Source organism: Engystomops pustulosus, chromosome 2, assembly GCF_040894005.1.
Source record: "Engystomops pustulosus chromosome 2, aEngPut4.maternal, whole genome shotgun sequence".
Classification (NCBI taxonomy): domain Eukaryota; kingdom Metazoa; phylum Chordata; class Amphibia; order Anura; family Leptodactylidae; genus Engystomops; species Engystomops pustulosus.
The window spans coordinates 46,930,755-46,956,751 of NC_092412.1; the positions used below are offsets into that span (position 1 = coordinate 46,930,755).

Genomic DNA, 25,997 nt, shown 5'->3' on the forward strand with positions numbered 1-25,997 from the left:
TTATCTAAAATGAAGAATTTCTAATATGGCCATTAAAAATGCCTTGGATCCAAAACACTTAATTTGAGTGCATTATTCTTGTCCATATACAAGGCAAGAACTAATACCAAGATGGACTCCTAACGACTGAATACCTCTTTCCTTACATGTAGAGAAGAATACCCGGAGGCTACTCTCCAAAGCAATGCTACAAAGCTTAATGATTGTCTTGACAACTAGCGACTTATCCTTGCGGCGAGTTCATCCGTGCTACAATCCAGAATTATTTCACACGACGCTGATTATTTTTCACCTCAAAACAAGATTATGTTTATTATGTAACCAGAGGCATGTAAAATGCTAATCTAGTCGCTGAACTACAGGCACCCCCTCCCCCACCCGGGTAAGAAAATCCAGGACGTTACAACCTCTACAGTTTCGGCAAGAAATGCTGAATATCTTTTAAAAGATTTGAAAATATGGACAAAAAGTGTTATACGGTAATTATAACAATCAAGAGTGAGTAAGGGTCTTTACAGAGCAGAAGTAAAATAGAAACCTACAATACTAGAACTTCTATTAGAACCTTTTTTTATATTTGACAGATGTGAGACATGGGATATCCTTGACACATACCTTCATACTCTTTATATCAGAAATAAAACCTTTTTTGCCCCCCAAAGGCACCTAGGTGTGGATGCAACTGTGCCCATTAGGTAGATAATTCTAAAGATGAGGGACAGTAAATTATGGAAATTTTGGCAGGTTCAGCTGACCATCCATTGTGTACGAGAGTGTAAAATTATACCCTGCAGTAATTCTACCCTGATGTAAAATAACATATAACAATAACATAATCAGATCAGAGATTATAGTCTATGAGGATGAAACCTGATGAATTGCAATCAATTTCTTTGGTTCCTAAAGGGAACCTTCACGCAGCTGGGGTTCAGGATCTCAAACCTTCTTACCTTGCCTGTGTCAGTGACTGTATTTTCAACATGCCAGGTGGTAAAGGTGATGGGTTCTGGTGACTCAAACTTATTCCACACCCCCAGAGCACAGCTCAGGTTAGTAAACATCTGAACACCGGGGTGCATGTGCGTTGAAGTGATGTGTCCTGACTTCAGATTCACTTTGCACAATGTGCATGTAGATGGGGTCCAAACGTTCTGAAATCTGTGAATCTCCATTGCCTTTCCAACATGGAATCTTTGGAATACACATAGCTTAGCTTAGGGGCCCCAACATACTAATAGATGGCAGATAAGTTGCCAGGCATTGGCTCTCTATTGAGAATGCATCTGTGTTTGACCGAGGAATATCTTTCGGGACATATGGCCACCTCCAATAAAAGCGTGCTCCCAACATGGTTTGACAACAACAGAGCATGTTTACCAAAACTGCCAAGCATAGTGGTTCATATGGATGGTCTCATAGTTGAACAGATGGGCCATATTATTGTTCCATACACCTCTGAAGAACTGGCCCGCTACATAATACCACGGACCAGCAGAAACACGTTAGTGGCTCCTCACGCTGTGAGACCCCGGGGCTGTGAATGTACCGGTATGTCCCAGTGGAGCAATGCACTTAATATCCAAATAGCCGAGTGAGGGTAGTGTGGTCCCAGATCTCCCAATATTTTGACGGCGCTCTAACGAGAGTTTCGGTAACCCCACCACACATCTTTTTATATTTGTAGCAGGCGACTTGTATTCCTCACAGGCACAAGTGCACATTACATTTTAACTTGTTGTTAATAAAAGTTAAATTTCAATATCTCATACTTTTTCTCAAGTCCTATACTGTATATGCAAGGGATATATACCAGATACGTTACAAATTGCTCCCCTGACATCGAGTGGGGTTTATGAGATAATGACAACAGCCAAAGTCAGCAGACATTTTATATAAAGTACTGATAGTTATGAGGTCAGAAGGAACTAGATGTGTCAGGGAGCTTTCATGTAAGCCACTTTTAGCATTCACAAATATTTCAGTTCTCCTTTGTAAAATAATTCTGTGCCTTACACAGTTTACAAGTATAACTTTGTGTCTGTGAACAAAGGTCCAATCGCTGAGCAAATGAATATGGAAATTAGTTGGCAAGTGTCTAAGAGGTGGTGCTTGGCCCGGCAGGTGTTCAGGAATTCTTCATTATAGCCTGATTTGTATTATCCAATTTAATGACACCTTCTGCACTATCGCCCATCACAAAGGGCCATGAATGCGTTTTACCTTCTATGTGTACTAGAGTTAGTGACTGTACATTATATGAACCACATTCAGGTCCAATAAACCTAAAATCAGGGGAAGAGCTTTGGAAAGAGCATTGAAGCTATAAATCAAGACTAAGGGAACAGCACAAAGTAGGGTTCAGTGAGGAGAGCCTGAGAACTGGCCTGGAATCCGAGAACTCATTTCCATAAAGCCTTGATGTTAATATTCTCGGCACTGGCACCTCTATCCAGGAACACAAAGGTATGTTGTCTGGTTGTAGAACTGTATACGTCCACTACCCACTGTGGGAATTAATTAATTGGGGAGCTGACAGACTCCCTTTAGAACACGCAATCTATGAGACATTCTGGTGGAAACATTTTAGAGAACTGAGAGTAATTTAAAGAAGAAGGAAAGGAATTATAAGGCTCTGGCCATGGTGGTTTTCCTCTGGACTGCCTATTTGATTGCAATGACCTACCCTAAGGACAGGGTGTGAGACCCCAACCAATATGTTATTTATGATCTATCCTAAGAACATGGTGTCAGAGCTTGTGATAGGTCCTCATTGCTTTTATTTCATATAACTGTTATTACTTTGTTATGTCTTATCTTATTTGTATATGTTCCACAGAATCTGTAAAGTGCTACAAAATATGATGCCTCTATATAAATGAAGATTATTATTATTAATCACCTATCCTTAGGAAACGACAGGAGACCCAAACAAATCTGATATTGAGGATCTAGGGATAGGTTGGGGGACAACAGACAATGTAATTTTGATGACCAATTGTAAGTAAAGATTGTGAAACCCCAATGTGATATTGATAAGCTATTATAAGGATAGGGTGTTAGACCCCAAGCAATAAGATATTGATGACTTATCCAAAAGACAGGTTTTCAGAGCCAAACCAATTCAATTTTAATGACCTACCCTAAGGACAGGGTGGAGGACCCCAAATAATGTGATATCGATGAGCTATCCTAAGGATAGGGTGTCAGAACCAACCAATCTGATATTGATGACCAATTCTAATGACTTGGCTTCAAAACCAAACCAATCTGATATTGATGTCCTTTCTTAAGGACAGGGTGTTAGATTCCAGCCAGTCTGATAGTGATCTAAAGGACAGTGGAGCTCATTTAATAAGGGCCACGATGCTCACTTTCGTTGGACTGTTCGCCTTTTTTGGGGATTACACAGCTTGCACAGGTATTTAACAAGTGTCTGCTGTGGGATTTTGGCGCACGCAATCGTTTTTTGGCTCAGCTGCGCTGGCTTCCATGCATCACAAGTTAGGTAGCCGGACGGTCCGACTGATTCGGACTGAGTGCAGAATTTAACTTTCAAATTGCGTTACAAGCCCAAGCACTTACATTCACCACTAAAAAGATAGTGAACTCTGTTGGACCTGAGTGGGGAAGCGACACATGCAGGATATCGGACGCACGATCTTAGTGAATCGCGGCAATGTGCATTGGAGACGGACAATGCACTTTCGGTGAACTTCGGGGACGGAGTAAGTAAATGTGCCCCAGTGTGTTAGAACTTAAAGAATAGTGTATTTACCCTTTGTTAGCTCCTCACTTAGCATTGAGGTGGTCTATGGTTGCTCAGCACTACTGGCTGGCCCCAGAACCAAGTACAAATGATGTCTTGGGGTGATGCTGAGGCTCCCCCTGGCAGAGCAGGGTAGGTCCACTAGTTTTGCTTACACATGTCCCATTACCTCTAGCCCCTTTATCCTCAGATCAAATTCATACACACCCCGGATTTGTTCTCATCTCTAGAATGATCTCATCTCAACATAAAAATGTTCTTGCAAAGGAAGGAGATAATACATAAAGAAACAAAGTAAAAAAAAGAAGGAGCTGATATATGAAAGAAAGCACATTGAATATGTGCATGTCAAGCAGATTTCCTAAAGCAGCTCCTGTACATGAAATCAGTATATTGTCAGCCTCCCCCTGTGAAATGTAAGCCTGGAGTGAAGGATTTCTGCGAGTATGCCAGCATTGTGCTCTGTGCATATGTGAGTGGGATCTTGTACAGAAGAGAAGAATGCTTATGTTATGAGCATAGGCCGGGGATTTTCTTAGCAGATCTCGTAGAATGGAAGTGCTATGCTGTTTAGATTATGCTTTCTCTGGACAATGTTGATCTGTATCACAAAGAAGAATGGAATCTGAGCAACTCTTTACTGCGGCTCGTAGAGGCCACTTAGAGGAAACATGACTGAGCCCTAATAGCTCCTTATAGACGCAGATACTAAGAAACGGGTCTATGGAAAGATGAAGACTGGAGAGAAGTGAAAATTTTCTATTAAAAAGCAAAGATAGGAAAGACCATTTGGAGCAGACACTCTAATACATTAGTCATACACCTTACATAGCTGTGCCTCACGACTCCCCAAACTCAAGCGTGCATGTATATTCACTGAGAGGAGAAAGCTGCTACAAATCAGAATAAAGGGAGTTCAACATGCCCAACTCTTTCTTCTCTTGACTTCTGTTGGGGAACACACTCCTGTACACAAAAGATTGTATATAGGCACATTTTATACATGCCCCATACAGTATACCATACAGTCGCTCCGAGTGCTTATGTATATACAAAATATAACGTATATATATATATATATATATATATATATATATATATATATTCAAGAATAAGCAGAACTGAGTATAAGCTGAGGTACCTAAATATATAAGCCTAGGGTGAGAAATGCACTGGTCACAGCCTTCACCCAGAATAAAGCTATTCACTATACAGTATATAGCTAGCTGACCCCCCCCCCCCCCCCAGGATATAGCAAGCCAGCGCCCTTCCTCCCAGTAAAATGCCAGCAACCCATGTCCCCCAGCATATAGCTAGCCAGCCCCCTGCCCCCCAGTATATAGCCAGACAGCTCATGTTCCTAGTATATAGCCAGCCCATGGTCCCCAGTATATGGCCATCCCCTCAGTAAATAGCCAGCCCCCTGAACCCAGTATATAGCCAGCAGCCTCCTCATGAAATGTTAGATATCAGCATTTCCTCCTCTCTTATCCGCAAAATTGTCTGGACCTGGTCTATTATTTTTTCCCCATTTAGTTGAGCCAAGCATGCAAGTGCATGGAAGGGGGGCAGTAAAAACTCGCAGAGTGCATGTCCAGCTTTGGTAAGAAAGATTCAGTATAAAAAAAGACATATGGTAAAAAAAAAAATACCCCAAGTAAATATCTACATAATATTAAAGAGAAGAAAAACAGGCTTGACCAATTAGATGTTCATTTTCCCAGTAACACTAGCTCAGCGGAGCATTGATCTGTCAATAACAGGGTTAATTGTGTGCACAAAGTTATTCTATGTGACCGGCTAAATATGGTAGATTGATGTTGCAGTCAGCTATTTCTAGCATTTACGGCAACGCAACAAATCAGGCATATAATACATAGTTAAAGGGGCTTTCCAGGCTAATGGTATCTATGAGCTATAGTAGGTATAGGTAATCAATATAAGATTGGTGGGGGCCAAACTAGCAGCACTTTCACAGATCTAATATTGAGGACATACATATTATCAATAATACCCCATGATCAATGTTTCAAGTTGTGCTTTTTTAAGATGATATTTTTGCCGCATTCCCCCACCAATACAAAGTATACACAGAATAGGTATCAATTATAGATTGATGGGGGTCCAACCACAGGATCCTATGTCCCCTATGGTGACAAACGCTCTCATTTTAAGCAAAATGTCTGCTAATTGTCAGACTTTACATCATAACAATATAAAATAGGTAGGAAAACTAAGTAAAGGACAATGTCACCCGTAATATTAACCAGGTGTAATTTAGTCACTGGATAAGCGACCGCCATAATCCTGGAGTAAGGAATGTGTCCTTGTAAGGATGATATTAACTTGTTCGGCTGATCCCTATATTTCAGTTCAGATCACCCTTTCCCGGCGCATTTCTCTCGCCTTTTCCCTATAATACGTAATCTTTTTCCCGTACGATACAGGAACTGCTTATTACACATTCATTCACAAACAGGTAGTAATATTGAAATCAGGCTTAATCTCCGCAATGTGTGTAGGTGTAATGAGTCGCTTTCTTCTCAGTGATCCGAGGAGGAACGGCTTGTGATGTAAGACAGACAAAGCGCACAGTCCGTGTCTCATGACAGATTATGGATAACAACGTGAGTGGGAGAAATCCTCCTGCTATCGAGGAAGAAACAGATAGAAAACACATTTCCCTCATCTTTTTATTGCTAGATATACAGCTCACCGTCTCTTCTCTAAACTTTACAGGTCTGAAGTGCTTCATCTTAGTTTATTACACCACAGTCTTCTAGAAGTTAACAGGTTAACTACCAGATAAGGAATGTAATTTACCCCGCAAAGTTTTATGGGGAAGTAAACCTTATAAGTTACAGATTCCTATAAAAGTTTCAAGTGTATCTTTGAACATAAAAGAGAAATTTTGTCTTGACCCAGGCTACAGCTGAGCCCTCAGGCCCTTAAATTTAGAGAATTGGAGATCTTAGAGGCTCTCCTGGTTTCCTTCACCTTTGACACCCTCAGAAATTTTTAGGAGTAACATCATGCTCCTCCATTTATTCTGTTTAAAGCATGATAAACCAGGGACACTTACTCATAGATCCACGCAACGTGACTGTGGTAATCTTCTTATATTTGATATTCATGGGCTTTTAAAATTATGCTAAAGAGCCAGAAGGGCTCAGTGGGGTGTTACCAAAGCCCCTCAGTGCTGCAGATTCGCAGGCTGTTACAGTGTTCACGGAGCAGTTCCACCTCTCTTTACTAACCCATCCTGTGTCCTCCTCTCGTCTATTATCCGGCAAACACCAAATACCAAGCTCCAGGCTTCTCTGCAGCCCCATTAACCTTGAGCTTTGTATATAAGATGGCAGCTGATGACTGGTTCAAGTGGCAGCATCTTTATTTCTTAATTAATTGTACTCTGTTCCCTTATATAGAATGTCTGGACCATTATACAAGCTCTTTATCACCGCCTTCATCCTCATAGACTGTAAGCTCTTGTGAGCAGGGCCCTCTCTCCTATTGTTCCATATGACTGTTTGTACCTTTGTAATGTAGGATTTCAGTTGTATATGTCCCCTAGGATTTGTAATGCACTATGGAATATGATGGCGCTATATAAATAAAGATTACTATTACTATTATTATGTTTATCTTCCTATCCAACCCATATATGTAAAAAAAAAAACAATATGGACAACCCAAAGTATAGGATTTCCATACTACACCATCTGTTTTACAATTCAGCTGCTTTTCTTCATAGGTGGCATGGCTTTTCTATATTATGACATTTACTTTGCCCCCTAACTGCAAGATTACTTTAAACAATATTCTCACAAAATCACAAAAACTGCAAACTTGCGAATCTTGCCATTTAGCCAAAGGACAGAGCGGCGTATGGATTTGTCAGGTCAGCAGTCTACTGACAGTCACACGTCATGGATAACATAATTGTACAATCATATATGGCAGATAACACTCAGGTACAATCTGCTATTCACTGTTCATATGCCCCCCGCTATGTTAATGTGAAGGTCAGAGCAATTTAGGGGTCAGAAAAGGAGCCAAAGTGCTCATCTCCTCGTGGTTACCATCCCCTCTCTCTCTTTGGGATGGGGGCTGTCATCATGGAGAGTGTAAGATGCTTCTGTAGAAAAAAAGTCAATAGTAATTTCTACATCTCTAAGGAAAAAAATAAGCCATTATATAAAGGTCACTCCATCTTCAGAACAGACGTCATCTACAATTCCCGTATGGTATTAATCCCTCCAATTTATTTATCCATTATACTGAAACTGAAATTTGTTTCTTCAAATACCACACACTTCAGTATTTCTACAGTAATGGTGACATTTCTTAAAAGAAATGATGGGCAATGTCTCATTTCAGCAATGTATTGTTGTGAGGGTCCAGGAATATGGGTTTGGAGAACATAGGTCTGTAAGATGTGAGTGTGGCTGGTGGACATGTTGAGCCATCATTCCAATTACTTCTATAGGGCTCCCGCTATGGCCGTCAATGATGTCCTCATGGAAGTGAAAGGAGAGATGACTTATCAAGTACATCATTGCTCCATTTACCCTTGGAGGCCTAAGTTTTCCTGATTCCTAGGGGTACAATAAGTCAGAAACCCTAGGATCAGACATCTTGTGGAAAGAGAATACATGTTATCAGTACGAAGACTTCTTAACAATTTGGACTTTTCATTTTTGCATTCCCATTTCTTACTCCTCACCTTCAATTGTGTGTACCATTGTGTGTCACCATTTAATATTCCATACAATGTACTGGAAAGCTGGAAAAGAATTTCAAATGACGATTGACAATAAAAACACAAATGTGCTTTCACTATACGACCCAAATGACACCTCTCCTTTATTTTTTCAGTATGATCAAGTAGGTAACAAATGTATATAGCTTTTGTCACGTTTTTTAAAAAAAAAATGTAAACTTTTTAGGAAAATCTATTCTGAGGCCAATAACTTTTTCGGACTACGCTGTATGGAGCTGTATGCAGTGTTATGAGCCGTTGTGATGTGCTCATGGATACCATTCTGGGGACTGTATGACCTCTTGATCCCTTTTTATTTAAATGGTAAAATTTTTTTTAAAATGTGTTTTTTCCATTATGGTGTTGACCTCCGGGGATAATTTTTTATCTTCCTAGATTTTCGGGACCTATGGTGAAAAAGTTATTTTGTAGAAGTTCCTTCACAACTCAGCCACTTATCTAATCCAGCTAAGACTAAGGGCATGTGATTTTTCATTTGCACAAAACATATCCGCTGCTTAGTATGGATAGTCTTGTTGTTGTATTTTAATATGCTTCAATAAAGAAAGTTTTTATTCTTTTTACGGAGCTGGGACCTAAAAATCCTTTCAACTTGTCTACACAAATTTGGGACCTAACCTGGTTATGTAATAATATGGCTCTTGTATATTAAAGTACTGTCATTTCCATTTCTTATCTGATAGACAAGCATAATATATATATATATATATATATATATACTATAAACTATCTCACATCCATCAACCTATAATCCAACAGAAATACTCTAGGAAAATCAGTGGTTAAATGAAGCCGGGTTACCGCTAGCTACTAGAAGTCCCAGGTGTACTCATGCGAGGTAATGACTCTTTGACCAGAGAGTAGAGAGAGCAGCTGGGCTTAAACATCCTTGCAGGAATGTCATTAGTATACTAAACATACACATAAAATGAAATGATACAGAGGGCAAAAAGACTTGACAGGTGCACAGGCTCCGAATACGAGCAATCAATATAAGGCTGAATCAGCAGGATCCGGTGTGACCGACTGTACCTTCTAATGAGGAGAGCCAAGGTGACGACAGGACATCTAACTCAATGGACACAACATAGAAGAACAAAGAAGAGTCAAGAAGTTTCTCTAGTCTTTTTGTAAATACAACACACTATTATATTAATTAGAAAGCACCCAGGGCAAAACAAACTGCACCCTCTAATGAGGAGAGCCAAGGTGACGTCAGGACATCTACCTTAATACAGGTACTACAGTGCATAACATAGAAGAACAAAGAAGAGTTGAGTAGTTTCTCTAGTCTTTTTGCAGATACAACACCCTATTATATTGATTAGAATTGACCCCGGAAAAGACAAACTCTAATGAGGAAAGCCAGTATGACGACAGGACATCTAACTCAACAGAAGTGCTCCACAACCTAGAAGAATAAAGAAGAGTCATGGAGTCTCTCTAGTCTTTTTGTAGATACGACACTTTATTGTGCCGATAAGAAATGACCCAGCAGCAATGTGCCCCCTATGCCATATTGTCCCTGATGCTTGAGACCAATGTTGATCATGAGCAGAAGGTGAACTAGCTTGATCATCAGAATATAAAGTCACCCAGTCCCCATTCTTGTACATTTTAAGATTTCAAAACTGGATCATAGAGCAGGAGAGCGGTGACACGTGAAAGAAGTCGGATAGACAGCTCAACCTTAAACTAGAGAGGTCGCCCCTGAGGCATCTTCCAGTATTGCTGCAATGGTTTCATAGGATTTCCTGGAACTAGCAAAGTAAATATAAAGTATAAAAATATTCAAAATATGCAAAATTATCCAAAAAATATGGTAGGTTGTTTCCAGATCCTGACACTGACATGAGGAGAAGAAACATCTATGATTCTATTGGGTAAAAAATGTTTAATCAGACAGATGACCGCTATCTTATGTCTACATAAGACCATACAACACAACTCTGATACCAAGTCAAAATCACAATAGCTGTCCCAGAAATTCAGCAATAAAAAAAATCACTAGTAAAGTCCCTGTAATCTTATCCTGTAACAGCAGTTTTTGAGTTAACTTGGCCTTTCGTTAGTAACGACTGGTGACAACGATCCATGGCAACTAGAATAAGTGAATCAGTAAGAATTTCTAATATGTACCAGTATTTCAGCAAAATACAACACGGAGTGGCTCAACTTTGTGGCTCAACTATGTCACCATATACCTTAGTGCAAATACAGATTGATAATAGGAAGTACAGATTAGGTTTTCTGAGAACCTTACTCAAAATATCTACAGGACTTGTCATCTATCCTTTCACACAACTAGAATGTCCTAATTATTAGCAGTGCTAAACAAGTATTAGATTCAGCTACGTCAGATACATAAATGTATCTCTATTTAACTAAGGTGTCAAATAGAAAGTGTCTGGAGACTAGCTGCCACCAAGTCTCCCACTGTAAGGCCTCATTCACACTGCTGCATGGGGGGGCGTATATACAGCCGCCGTATGTACGGCCGATATACGTCCCCCATTGGCGGCAATGGGCGCACGGCGCCCTACGGGAGCGGTACGGTGCGCCATGTATCCCAATGGAGAGGGGCGGGGTGAGCAGTGCTCTCCCCCTCCTCCTCTCCCCGCACGCTGCCGTGTGCCCGCCGTGCTACTGTACGGCAGGCAACGGTAGTGTGAATCTAGCCTAAATAATAAGAAAAGTAGAATACCCCTTAAGATTGAGTAAGCTCAAGAGGAACAACATCACAGTCTGATCTAGACAGCATAGCCTAACGTCAATGGCCTAGAGCACTGTTGGAGAACATATAGAGCAGTGGTGGCGAACCTATGGCACGGGTGCCAGAGGTGGCACTCAGAGCCCTTTTTGTGGGCACTCAGGCCATCGCCCTAATTTCACCAAACAGGACTACATCAACCAAATCTTCCTGCAGTCCCAAGCAAATTAAGGGATGGTGCTCTCAGTGCTATTTTAAAGCAACACTTCACTTTAAAAGTGAGAAGGTGTTGACCGAACTGCATTGTTTTTTGGAGGTCATCCTGCTGGACCCACCTTTCTTCCTGGAGAGAAGCTACAATGATGGTCTGAATAGGAGAGTCAATACAATTGATGTTGAAGAACAGGAAGCAATAAGTTACTGCTTGAAATGCCATGTTGGCACTTTATGGTAAATAAGTGAATTTTGGTTGTAGTTTGGGCACTCGGTCTCTGAAAGGTTTGCCATCACTGATATAGAGGAACGCAGAGCCCTCTATATGGACACCGAAGTCATCATCCCAGCACAATCCCGAGCAGCCTAGGATATTCCAGTTTCAGCTCTTTATTTCAAGTGACCAGAACGGCAAGGGAATTGTGGACACTGTGGAGCTTCTGCTCTGGGTCCAGTGAATTTACTTGTCCAGGGGACCCTAGAGGGAAGTTACAATGATAATCCAAATTTCTCCACCTTCTTTCTACTGTATTGGTGTCCTCCAGACGCTAATACGATTGAAACTAGTGACAGCAATGTTACTGCTTAAAATACCTTATTGCCACTTTGTAAAAAATATGTAGGTTTTAGTTGTAAAAGATTTACCATCCCTCACTAGAATATTGTTTATTACTTGGTCTAGACAGGTTTCAGACATTTCTGAGGTTGCTTACACTCCGTATAATAAGCATAATGGTACTAGTGGAACAAGTGTCCACAGTTATGGAAATATTACAAGTACAATATACATAAAGAGCAACAAATTACGAAGTGAAAGGACATCTACAACCAGGATGAAGGATTGTAAACCAAGCACACCAACATACTGGTAAGTGCCCCCTCTGGTAAGATCTGCACTTCTTTAAGCTCTTTAAGATTCCTATCCCCTTGCTTTTTAAGACAAAATGCTTTAAAAATGATCCAAATGAGCCTGAGGGGCTCCAGGCTCCATTAACGACTATGTAGTCTGGAGCTCCTCAGGCTTATTTGCATAATTTTAAAAGCGTTTTTTTTGTAAAAAATAGGGCATAAGAAGCTAACAGAACAGCAGATGCTGGCAGAGGGGGCACACAGCAGTATGTCAGTGTGCTTGGTTTACAATCCTTCATCCTGGTGGTAAATGTCAGTTAACCTGTTCTATTAGCAGTAAAATGTCTCACCACACAATGGCTGGTCATGCGCTGGTTACTTTCTGAAGTAAAATTTACCACTTAATCCCTTCTTTATCTCTGCAGTGCCTTTGATATGAAGGGGTTTATACAGTATAATAAATGTAGGTGCCTTTACTGCATTCACAACCCTGACGCCTGCGTTGGCTATGATTGATGGTTACCACTGAAAAGGAAACCAGCATCACTTTCAGCTAAACGGTGATGCAATATACATGGAGTCTCTTCTAGGCACAGTAATCGAGATGTTATCCTAACCCTATGGGAATCGGTAAACTGTGTGACAGTTCATAGATAAAATATGGCTATCCACGGAGGGATGCGTGTTGTCACCTATAATCCAGTGATCGGTAATGTTTTGCTCCGACTTAAGCTTATTATTGACTTGTGACCTACTGTACATTCAGCAAAACGAGACTCCCAGACATTTGCAGGGCCATGTCTAGGTTATGAGCCTGAGGCTAAGTCAGGTCATATGTCCAACATTAGTAATGTTAACCCATGTCCCTGCGCCTCTGCCCGACCCCCCAATCATCATTATTGCATTGGTAAAACAGGTGGTTTACAGGAAAATAACTATGGGGTGTAATAGTTACAAACAAATCTAGTCCCTTGTCTGTCATTAGACCCAAGAAGGGAACACCAATACTAATAATGTGAAAGCCGTCCGTCGTCACGACACAACGGCAGCTAAAATTCAGAGATATGCAAGTGACCAGGTTATACTACATTTCTATTATGTTCTTCTAATTTTGCATATATCTTTTTTGAATATAAAGTAGCATAATGTAAAGCTGCTGGGCCCCAATGTAAAATGTGTAGTATCCTTTATAGTGCAGGTTTCATCATAACAAGAAGAAGGCCCGTAGGAACCACTTAAGACTTGGGTGTGACTGTCCTCTTCTTGGGCCACCACTATATACATCACCAGAGAATGAACCCATAGTAGTAAGAGATAAGTGTCTGCTCGCTGGGGGTTTCTTATTAGGACCTTCAATGATCAGAAATATGGGGTCTAGAAGAACCCTTAAGTGCATTGTATTCTCTTCTAACCATGGTTATTGTAAGTAGTTTTGTGCTGTCTTGGTGCCCACCTGTATGATATTATGGAATGACTAATAGTAGTTGGATTTTACCAAACCTTGCTGGACCTTGGATGCTACTTGGATGATTTCTGTTATGCACTTCTAGACCTGAAAGTACCATAGAAGTGAATAACAGACATCATACAAGTATCATCCAGGGTCCAGCAAGGTTTGGTAAAATCCAACTACTATTAGTCATTCCATAGAATCATACAGGTGGACACAAAGGGGCACATTTACTTACCTGTCCAACGAAGGTCACTGAAAGTGCATTGTCAAACGATAATGCACTGTGCCGCGATTTACTAAGATTGTGCGCCCAATATCCTGCATGTGTCGCTTCCCCACTCAGGTCCGACAGAGTTCACCTTCTTCTTTCCGGTGCATGTAAGTGCTTGGCTTGAGACACAATTTGAAAGTTAAATCCCGCGCTCAGTCCGAATCAGTCGGATTGTCCAACGGAAGGCTCCCCGATTTGTGTAGCATGGAAGCCAGCGCAGCTGCACCAAAAACCTGTCGAGTGCGGCTCAATGCCATCGCAGGCCCTTGTTAAATACCTGTCCAAGCCGTACAATCCCCAGAAAAAGTGCAAAGTCCGAAGAAAGTGCAGCCCCAAAGTTTGTAGCAGTCCGGTAGAAGTTAAAGGAGATCTAATATATCAAAAAAATAAAATATTCTCTTAATTCATACATCCAATAAGAACCTGGAGAACCCAGTGAAGGATATGACGCAGCAGTACAATGCCATCGCTGTGTATGAAACATGGACTGGAGCCTCTCCACATTCTTAGTGTATTTCTCATAGGCTTTAGTGGCTTTCCAAATTTCCAAGGGCACGTGCCTGCTATTTTAGAAAACCTTCCATTTCCGCTGCATTTATCAGCTAACACTTTGTAAGCAAAAATACACTAGCTCGGAGTCAGGAGCGCACATATTGTGGCAATTTAATGCCTGCCCTGCCAGCCTGCCGTGTGGTTTTAGCCACTACAAACCGCAGCTTCTAAATTATAACCTTCATCGTTCTCGTGCTATTTTATTACTTTTCTACTTTTGACATAAAACTGTACTAAAGCCCGGAACAATGCCCCCATGTAGTCATCTAGTCTGCACAAAGTATGTTATTGAATATGTGTCCATGGTGTGTAAAATATATTTGGCGGATTTTCGTTTTTGTGCCGAAAAAAAACTCTCTATTGAACCACATAGACTAAAGAATTAGAAATAGATATTCAAAACATTAAAAAAAAATAGAATCATTTTTTTTTATTGTGCCGGTTCCTATCCTATAGATAGGAGAATATGTAACACAATATTAAACGTACAGGGGCGGAGCCAGTAAGTACGATGGGTTATCACTCAATGTCATGTGCTGGCAGCCAGTAAAATAGTGTTTTTTTCTACAGCCCTTCTGACTTATTTAACATAATGTTAAAAGTTTTAGAAGGAAGGAGGCCATGAATAACAAATATTAAAAGAAATTTAACATAGTCACAGTGCCTGGATCTATGAGTAAGTGATTTCTGTTAAAAATATGGATAATCGCGATAGGCCAGGGACACACACAGCAAAATCACTGCAACGTGTCCACAGGGGACAATCCAACTTGATTCCAATGGGAAGAATCAGGGTGAACTGTTTTGTAGAAAAAAATATTTTGGTAAATTTTGGCATTCATGTGCAGATATGAATCACATTATAATACACACTGGAACTAAACATTGCCCCTAATTGTTGTCCAAAGCTAGGATAGCACATATATCAGCCCACACGACCCTGCCACATCTCATCTAGTAACATGTGGAGACCAGTAAATAACACGTGTCTGAAGAAGGCTCCAAAATGCAGCAGATCTGGATTTGGTGAGCGGCACAGATGTCAGTATGAGCGGATCAGGCAGGACATGATGGATGACTTTCATATTGCTGCTCTTTTATTACAATCTCACTACACTGACATCCTTTATACTTTCACATCTAAAGAAACCTTCTGCTTGAGGGCAAGAGAAAATGCAAACTCCAGGAGCAGGAAGACGTAATTCCCTAAAATGGAGACAGATGAACACCAAACATTTTACAAGACAAGTTGTCCTAGGAACAGCGAGCAGGGAGGATGACATGGCATCGGAAAAATTCCAAGATTTCCCTCATTCCCACGGCTTATTGCAAGGGAAAACATACCGTATATAGATTTACCAGCTGATGTTCCCTTGTCATTATGACCTCAGAGACAGGGTGCTATTAACACATTGGTGGCCAAAGTGCAGAGGTTACAAAGGTGGGCCCCCATTCTCCATTTACAGGATAGGAGTAGTAGTAGTATGATGTGCCCATATTATATACACAAGATATGAGTAGTAGTACTATCATGTGTCCATACTATTTATACAGGATAGGTGTAGTAATACTGTGATGTGTCCACACTATATGTACAGAATAGGAGTAGTAGTACTATGATGTGCCCATACCATATATACAGAATAGTAGTAGTACTAAAATGTGCCCATGCTATATGTACAGAATAGGAGTAGTAGTACTATGATGTGCCCATACCATATATACAGAATAGTAGTAGTACTAAAATGTGCCCATGCTATATATACAGGATAGGAGTAGTAGTACTATGATGTACCCATGCTATATACACAGGATCGGAGTAGTACTATAATGTGCCCATGCTATATTTAAAAGATGAGATTAGCAGTACTATGATGGGCCCAAACTATATATACAGGATATATGTAGTAGTACTGTGATGTGCCCATACTATATATAAAAGATAGGAGTAGTAGTACTATGATGTGCCTGTACTATATTTACAATCTAGATGTAGTAGTATTGTGATGTGCCAATACTATATATACACAGGGCAGGAGTAGTAGTTATACTATACAAATAGGATACTATACATATGGGATAGGATTAGTAGTTATGTGATGTGCCCACACTAAAAAAACAAGATAGGAGTAGTAGTACTGTGATGTGGCCATGTATAAAGGATTGGAGTAGACACATAATGCCATTGTGCTCACTCCTGAGGATGCAGATAAAGTTGGAGTCATCGGGAAAGGGATCTGTTCAGAGATCATGTGGGGGACTAGAATGATATGCAGTAAAGCAGAGATTTTCATTAAAAAAAAAGATAAAATAATAAAACAATCTACATCTTGTACAGATAGCATGCCCCCTGTGCTAAATCAGGCATGCAAGTGTGGTGGTAGGGGGTCAATAAATAGCTGTCAGCAAAATGAGCATTAGTCCACCAGTAATTGAAGGCGTCTCAACACCTCGAGGCCAATTTTACATTGGGGCCAAGGCTCCATTGCAGATTCTATTGGAAGTCATACACAAAGGGACAAGGACATTTTCAGAAAAAGTTAAAAGTATAGCAAAGAAACAAGTAAAAAAGTAGGTTACGTGATACGTACAGAAAGTTTTAGTTTGGAGCTAACCTTGTGTAGGAAGATGGATCTTAATGGAAATGTCTCAGATAGTAGAGTGTTATATTGCTGCCTACACAAAACAGATGGCATTAATATATTAGTTATGATTTCCTGCAACTGTTTGGATGATTAGTGTGCCTGAGCTGTCTTTTGCTGTAGACTCCTCCAAGATAAATCACAATATTCGACAAGAACTTTCCATATCTTTTCATCTCATAAATCCCATCCTCCGGTGTAATATTCACAGTGATGTGAACTACCTTGAACAGGGGTCTCCTCATTGTAGAAAAAAATAGCATCAAACTTTTCAAAGTAAATTTGATGCTTGACATTTATTGGGTTAGAAACACTGGATTGCCCCTTTCCTGCCATGCAAAGCCTCTATCCGGCCAACCTTGTTTTCTATTGTTTCCTTTACATGCAATATTGGTGGGTTATGATTCTGCTGGGACTTCCTGCTGTGTTAGAGGCAGAGAAAGCTGCTCCATTTAGTGTCTGGGCTCTAAGACATTCACCTGAGCGGTATGAGACACTGCCTACTCTATAACACTGGTAATCTAAATGAATAAGGGCACTCTTTGTGTTCGGTCAGTGTCCTGTTTTGAGAACCAATCACACTGTCCAGAACGGGGACTCCTTGCATCAATGTCATATTAGATCTAAGGAGTCCCTTTTTCACCATGGGGGATCAGCAGCTCCTTTAAGGGTTAGACTAGAATTTATAATTATTTGCTTTCTTATTATAGGGGTTGGAGACAGTTCGGCTGTTTGGTCCATCGTTAACATCGTTGGTCCATCGGCTGTTTGGTCAATCGTTGGCACAGAGTTGGAAGCAATAGGCCTTGTCTTCTGTGACCACTACCTTTCTTTTATGGAAGAATTGGCTGTAGTTACCACTTATGGCCACAACAGAAAGCATAGAGCTAATCTGATTCTTGCTCTGTACAATCTGTTTTTCCCAAGTCCCTCAGCTGATAAGTGCAGGGGTTAGACTACGACCTCTTCTCCCTCACATTGATGTATATTAACTAACTCAACCCCTTTAACATATAACAATATATACAAAAACTTTTCCTTCCAAACAATGTGATGCTGTATTGCAATGACTATATAACATTACAGAATATGTAGCGTAACTTGGGGTACCTAAGGTTCCATCAGTAGGATCACTGGTTTCTTTTGTTATCTTGTACCCAACACAGAACAGACTAGCTAATGTCTAACAATCTGGAGCGTCCCCCTAATGATGACTTCCTAGTATGTCAAATGCAGTGACATGTCAGGCAGAACTATCTGACTTGAGGAATTTCCATGGATGGCTGGTGTGTGAGCACAGAAGCAGCAGAGTATGCACAATCACTCCTTATTAAGAAGTTAATGGAACAATGCTGGCACCACTTATCTGAAGTTCAAAGGGACTCGTGCTTTGTACTCGCTATGTTTAGTTTGGCGTGTTCGGGGCATTATTAAACCTAGAGTACACCAAGAACGATTATACAGATTATAATGCTATCACAAAGCACAGTACAACTTCCAGCGTGACCATTACACTGGTATGTGCTCTGTATTTGCCTGTAGATCACATCCACGCTGTGTGCGCTGACATACCGTACATAAGATAAAAAATGGAGAAAAGGAAAACAAAAATTGTCAAGGAAAGATCTGTATTTCTATTTATAGAGTTCAACATATTGTGCAGAAATAAAACGAACATATTTGACTCTACAATGTATCTCTTCATTACATGAATAGTTATTACAGTTCTCCATGTCAATCGGCTGTGTCAGAAACTGTCACCATTGGACAGTGTAAGGGTAGAATAACATGAATGTGGCCCTTGGGGGCCCTTCCAATAATGATTTTGGAAGTATATAGCCAGCCCCTGTAGTACATAGCCTGCCAGCCCCTGTAGTGTATAGCTTGCCAGCCTCTGTAGTATATAGCCTGCCAGCCCCCATGTAGTATACATCCTGCCAGCCTTTGTAGTATATAGCCTGCCAGCCCCCTGTAGTATATAGCCTGCAGCCCCTGTAGAATATAGCTGCCAGCCCACAGTAGTATATAGCTTCCAGCCCCCTGTAGTACACAGCCACCAGTCCCCTGTAGAAAAAAGTCACAAAATAATAAACTTTATACTCACCTCACCTTCCCTTCCAGTGATCCCGCAAAGCTACATACTCTTCCTCACTTTTCGGGCAGCCACAGCTGTAAAGACACAGCTGCCATTGCTAGGGGAGATCGCCAATGCACTGTTTTGGTGGCAGCATGCAGTGATCGGACGCCAACAGCGTGACGTCATCACTCGCCGCCAAAGTCCACTCACAACCTGCTTCCGCCAAAATAGTGCATCGGCGATCCCCCCCCCCCCAACGATGGCAGCTGCATCTCACTGACACAGCTGACATCCTAGACCCCTATGTGTGATGCTGGGCATCGCACACAGAGACAGTCAGCGACTCAGTGGGAAACTGGTGGGGGCCCCTTTAAAAGTGAAAGTGGTGGGGGCCCTGGGGCTCATAGTGTAATGTAAGGGACTCTTTGCATCACTAATATTAAGATGCTCAGAGTCCCGTCTCCAGCACTGTGTCCGCCCAGTGCGTGGTCTTGATAGATGGCAGATACTAACTATTCATGCATATCAGGAGGAATAAGAGAATGGGAAAGCACAAAAAAGGTTTCGGAAAATACAATACAAAATTGTGATTTTATAGGGAATGCAGGTTCAAGTTCACTAAAGAAAGCACATAAGGAATGATGACTAGTCTCGATATATAGAAAGTGGAGGACCCATTCAGTTGATAAGGATAAGATATATGCGCTGATTTGGTTATGATCCTGCTGGGACTTTCTGCTGTGCTAGAGGCAAACAGAACTGCTTCATTTACTATCTGGATTATTCACGTCAGATGCTTCTCATTCTGAAATACTGGTAAATGTGCCTGGTAAATACTGGTAAATGTGCCTGGTAAATACTGGTAAATGTGCCTGGTAAATACTGGTAAATGTGCCTGGTAAATACTGGTAAATGTGCCTGGTAAATACTGGTAAATGTGCCTGGTAAATACTGGTAAATGTGCCTGGTAAATACTGGTAAATGAAGCAAGTGAGGCTCTATCCACAGGGCATAACGGCTCCATAGAGATGAACAGGGCAGCCCGTGTATGCGCGACCAGCTGCTCCGGTCATCTCAAGGTAACGCCAAAAGCTTGTTTCTGAATGGACTCTCCTCCCTGCAGCCTCTAAACTTGAATCACTCTCAAAATCGGACTCTTCTCATTTTCATATGTGACTTCTTATAGGTAATCAGACCAGATTTCACATAGAAGGGACTCTAGAGAAGTCTTTTCATACCCTACCCGAGAGGCTGGTAGTTAAGTGGGGTAAAACCTGGTGATAGTTTCCCTTTAACTCCCCAACTATAAAGCCCTAAAGAGTTAAATCAGAACGTTGCCTCTGTACACCTGTATGAATGAACAGTAACCTTTGCATTAAAAACATGAAGTTTATGCAGCGCTCTGGATTGCCGGGGGCTAGAAAATAGCTTTGAGGAACGGCTTCAACCTACAAGCTGCCAAGATAAATAATCGTGTAATAATAGAGCAGTTCTGTGTAAACCTCCGGATCCCCCACCTCACCCCTTATAGAGGAATGTCAGCCACAGAGGGGATAGAAAAGTGGTTATATGTTCCTGTATAAATGGGAGCCCTACAAAGGGAAGTTTTTGACCTACGCTTTCAATTTAGCCGGCTTATTGAATTTTAATGGTGTTTCAGAATATCCTACTATAATGATATAGGAATTTTCATTTATTGCTGGTCAAAGTGCTAAAGTCTTAGTTGTTGCAGTTATATGGCCAAGACCACTGAATAAAAACTGTACAAATTATGCACTTTAACCTTTTCGATGAACTCTGCTCCCAATGTTGCTCCACTCTGACATATGCTATGAATTTATCATTTCACCACTCTTACTGTAAAGAACCCTTTCATATGCTGTTGATGGAAATTCTTCAGGCCTGGTCTGTTCCACAGTAAAATCTTATTACTGAGATCATGTAAGGCTCAGTTCACACCTGTGATGGAGATTTCTGTTAAACTCCGTGTTGTAAAGGAGCATAACGGAACATAAACGGAACGTTAAGGGAAGGTCTTCTGTTTACGCTCTCTTTCCTGCTGACTTCCATTACAGTTCTGTTATTAATAGCAGAAAGAAGACATGACTGCTTGCAATTTTTTCTGCTATTTGATAAGAGAGTGGGACGGATTATGCTGAATGCAGGTGTGAATTTAGCCTAAAATGTTTTATTTTTTACAAGAAAAACTATGATGTCCATAAGCAGCTATAATATACCACAACAGGGAAACACTGGATAACCCTGCACATAAGAATAGCTGTGTATTTCAAAAATTATTTCATATTTTATTAAACATAAGTCCACAAACAGACACATTTAAAATACATATAAATGTAGTATAAAAAATAAATTATAAAGTTTATGAAAATGAGCCGGAGGCGCTCACCGTTCAGCTAGCCGAGCGCCTCCTGGCTCTGTGGGAACATAATTTATGCACGCCCCCTCATCTATATAGATCATCGGCGCCGGCGGAAAGCACTGCAGACAGACGGTGACGTCACACAGCTGTCTGCTAATCTTGTGCATGCGGCGGGAGAGAAGTGCGGCTGCGCAAGAAAAACACACACAACTTTGCCGGCGCAGAAGATGTATATAGATGAGGGAGCGTGCATAAATTATGTTCCGATGGAGCCAGGAGACGCTTGGCTACCCGAGGCTCATTTGTATAAAGCTTAAAACTGCATATTTCGGTATAGAAAACGGCCTGGGGAATGCCATCACCCCTAAGGTAACGAGCATCCATTTGGGAGCAGTCTACCACTCACTAATGTTCTGGTAGCTATCCTTTAGGCTACATTCACACTGCCGTTGCCCGCTGTACTGTAGCACGGCGGGCAATGGCAGCGCACGGGAAGAGGAGGAGGAGGTGAGCGCAGCTCACCCCCGCCCCTCTCCATAGGAACATATGGCGCACGGCGCCGTACTACGGAGAAAGATAGGACATGTCCTATTTTTTTCAGGGGTACAGAGCGGTACGTACCGCTCCTGTTGGGCTCCGTGCGCCCACTGATGTCTTTAGGGAAGTATATCGGCCGTATATACATCGGCTGTACATGCGTCCCCCATACAGCAGTGTGAATGTAGCCTTAAGGCTATATTCACACTGCCGTTGCCTGCCCATACCGTACCGTAGTGGGCAACAGCAGTGCACGGGGAGAGGAGGAGGAGGTGAGCGCAGCTCACCCCCGCCCCTCTCCATAGGGATACATGGGGCACGGCACCGTATTACGGCAAAAGATAGGACAGGTCCTATCTTTTTCCCGGGTACGGAATGGTACGGTGCCGCAAGTGTGCGGCACCGTACCGCTCCCGTAGGGCACCGTGCGCCCATTGCCGTCTATGGGGGACGTATATCGGCCGTATATACTTCCCCCATATGGCAGTGTGAATGTAGCCTAAGATGGAACTTCAGTCCTGGTTAATATCTATTATAAAAATTACCTTTAAGATGTCTTAGTTCCAAGCTGTGAATAAGCAGTAAGACATCTATTAATTTCAACTCCCATTTAAGTGCATAGTAAGAAATCCTGAGGAATAGAATCAGTCATCGGCTAATGGTTCCAGGCATATTACCAAGCCAGGGAATCATCAGAAGATAACTAGAGCTAGTAACGGGCAACAAAAATCACCTTCTATCATCCCGTCCTCTACAAAGGTTCTTGGCCTGAGGCATTTTACTTTTATCAAGTCGGAGAAGTCCTGGGTGGCTTCTAATATCCTTATAATGTACAGTAAGGGAGACATTATCCTGTATATAATCCTATTGAGTTACTTCAAAGTGCTGCTCGAGGAAGATGTTTAATCAATGGGCGAGATAAATGTTTTATTGTAGTAGTTACATTTCTATTATTCCCTGTTACTTTTCTATAATTTTGTACATTAACTGGATCTGTAGTGATTAATAATAGGCGGAATACAATATGTCACAACTGGAGACTTGTCTCTGGATCACGGCACAATGGGACGCATGTTTTCAGACAACACTCATGAATTATTAATGCTTTCTGGGCCATTTTTGGTGCATTGGTTATAAAGTGCAGCCATTCATCATTGTCTTGTTCCGAGCCTGTAGTGGGTAACATGTATCAACATTCCTTAATCTAAAGATCATCCATTTTCTGGATGTAGCAATTATATAGCCTGAACCTTCCCCATCGTCCTGCCCATTTATTCTCATTTATGGAGTGTGGACTGGAGGGATTTGCTGATATATGGAATGCAAAATCAGGCTTTGTGAGGAAGTGTATATCTGTCATCTCCTTACCAGTAACTTGGAGAAATTACACATTACTCCAATAAACAAACTACTTTCGGGATTTTCTCCCAACCTAACCAAGCAGTTCTACCGCAATATTTGCCCCAGTGCTCTCATATTGCAGCATCATTTCCAATCAAGGGACTGAAAAACTGGGTGAGGGCCTCTTACAAGGAACTAGAAAATCTGTAATATTGGTAGTACAGCTTTAAAGGGAAAATATAGGAAATTTATAATCCAAATTACCTCGAATTTTGGCTTATTCCAATATATCTCTTCCTTTAGACATACCTCTGCTTGTATATGTACCAGTGTCTTTGCCTCCTTTGAAAGCTTAAAGACACGGTGGCCTAGTGGTTAGCATTACAGCCTTGCAGCGCTGTGGACCTGTGTTCAACACCCAGGGTCAACATCTGCAAAGAGTTTGTATGTTTTCGCCGTGTTTGCGTGGGTTTCCTCTGGGTCCTCCGGTTACCTCCCACACTTCAAAACATACTGGTAGGTTGATTAGATTATGAGTCCCATTGGGGACAGGGACTGATTTGGCAAGCTCTGTACAGCCCTGCGTAATCTGTGTGTGCTATATAAAAAAATACATTTTGGGGTGCTCCCATTTCAGCAAATGTTATTGTTTGTATAATGAAAACATATACAGCTTTCTAATACACTTTCTGTATCAATTCCTCACTGTTTTCTAGATCTTTGCTTGCTTTTCTAGATCTATAGCTTCATTGTTTACTTCCAGTGGACAGACTCTGACCATGGTCACACAGGTGCACGTTATATATCCCACAGCTCTGATTACTCTCTGATACTATCGAGCTGTGCACATGTGTGACCATGGTAAGATATCTTTCCAATGGAAGTAAACATAGAAGCTTTGTTTAGAAAGACAGCAAGCGGAGATCTAGAAAAACGCAAGGAATTGATATAAGTATATATAAAAAATTTATAATTTTTCATCATGTAAACTATAACATTAATTTGACAAAATGAGAATACCCCTTTAACCCTTTTGCTGTTCTCCCTGTGCTCCCTCTGCATACACACAAAGCCATCTCTGTCACTGTTCCAGGATGTCCATGTCACCGTCTATCTCTTCTCAATGTCCGTCCATATTAACAGAAACAGGGAGAGGGAGCAAGCAGGATGAAGCACAGAGGGTCTGCAAATGCTTAATCACTTTGTAAACATATACATTCTGTGTAACATATACATTATATGGTTTGAAGACTTTTAGACAACACAAAGGAGGCAGGGCTTTGTCATAGGGGTGTGACTAGGTAGAAAAGGGGTTGGCTTAAAGAAACTACAATATTAACCAAAAAGGTTGTAGACCAATATTGTGTGCAAAAGTGTTAATCATTTCCCCAATGCCACGAGATGAACCAGAATTATTGATTTTGGCACAACTTAGGAACTTTCAAACTCCACAGCAGAAATCTAAACAATAAAGATGGGGAGTGTTTTGAACCACGCTGAGGTTTAGAAATGTGTAAGTTGAACCATACTGTATTTCCATGTTTTTAAGATGGATTAATAAAGCAAAGTTTTATTCTATTTACCAGTGCGGGAACTTATTTCAAGTATACCCCTTTGTGACCCATTGCATCGTGATACATAAGAAGGCCACTCATCTACTACAAGATGATAACCTGATCCTAAACCAGAAAGGACCAGAAAGGACCCTGATCCTGCCTTGATCCGTCCACTTTTTACTATAACATCAAGTATGACCCTACTGTATAAGTCAGACATATCGAGACTTTTCCATACCTTGATACAAACCCCATTGTGATTTATTAGTTCTAGTGCACAATGTAGCATCTTGATTCCGGCACCGTGATAAATCTGGCACACCCTAGTCTAAGTCTGCACTTATCGAAGGATTAACAAATTTACCCTCATGTGTTTAGCGCTTGGGCTACAGGAACTTCAATGTGCCAGTAAGAAATGTATATGTTTACCGGCTACTAGCAATTTGTTGTTCCACAAAGTGGTACAAGCGGAAAGGACATGTAATGCCTTGTGCAAATCCCTGTCCTCATGTCTTCATCTGCCTTAGGGTGTGTAGTTCTCAGATTCTCTAGTGAGCATAGCCAACTACTTGACCTCCTCTCTTCTGTATGTTATATCTCTATGGCTTTCAATATCCGACCTATTCGATAGTCTGTCCATATCTGTCTAAATAACTTTACAGTTATCGATTTTGTACTAGACCAGTAATATTACTCAAACACATGGTAAGTAATACAGAAAGGTTGCAGTTTATCTCCTTCTTTTTAGTTTGTCAGACCAAAATAATCTGGGTTTAGTAATTCAGGTTTACTATCACTGGAGCTGGTGACAACTCTCTGGCATGTGTTAGAAATGTCATTATTTATACAGGACTATAAACATCCAAA

The 25,997-nt window shown here is 41.1% G+C and overlaps 1 protein-coding gene and 1 long non-coding RNA gene across 2 annotated transcripts in view; one reads left to right on the forward strand and one right to left on the reverse strand.

Annotated features, from left to right (window-relative positions):
* Positions 1-25,997, reverse strand: part of LHFPL6 (LHFPL tetraspan subfamily member 6) — a 110,170-nt gene that overhangs the window by 79,115 nt on the left and 5,058 nt on the right. The window lies entirely within an intron of this gene.
* On the forward strand, positions 20,297-25,279 carry LOC140117590 (uncharacterized). Its single transcript, XR_011853040.1, has 2 exons — positions 20,297-20,395; positions 25,161-25,279. It is a non-coding gene; the product is annotated as an uncharacterized lncRNA (long non-coding RNA).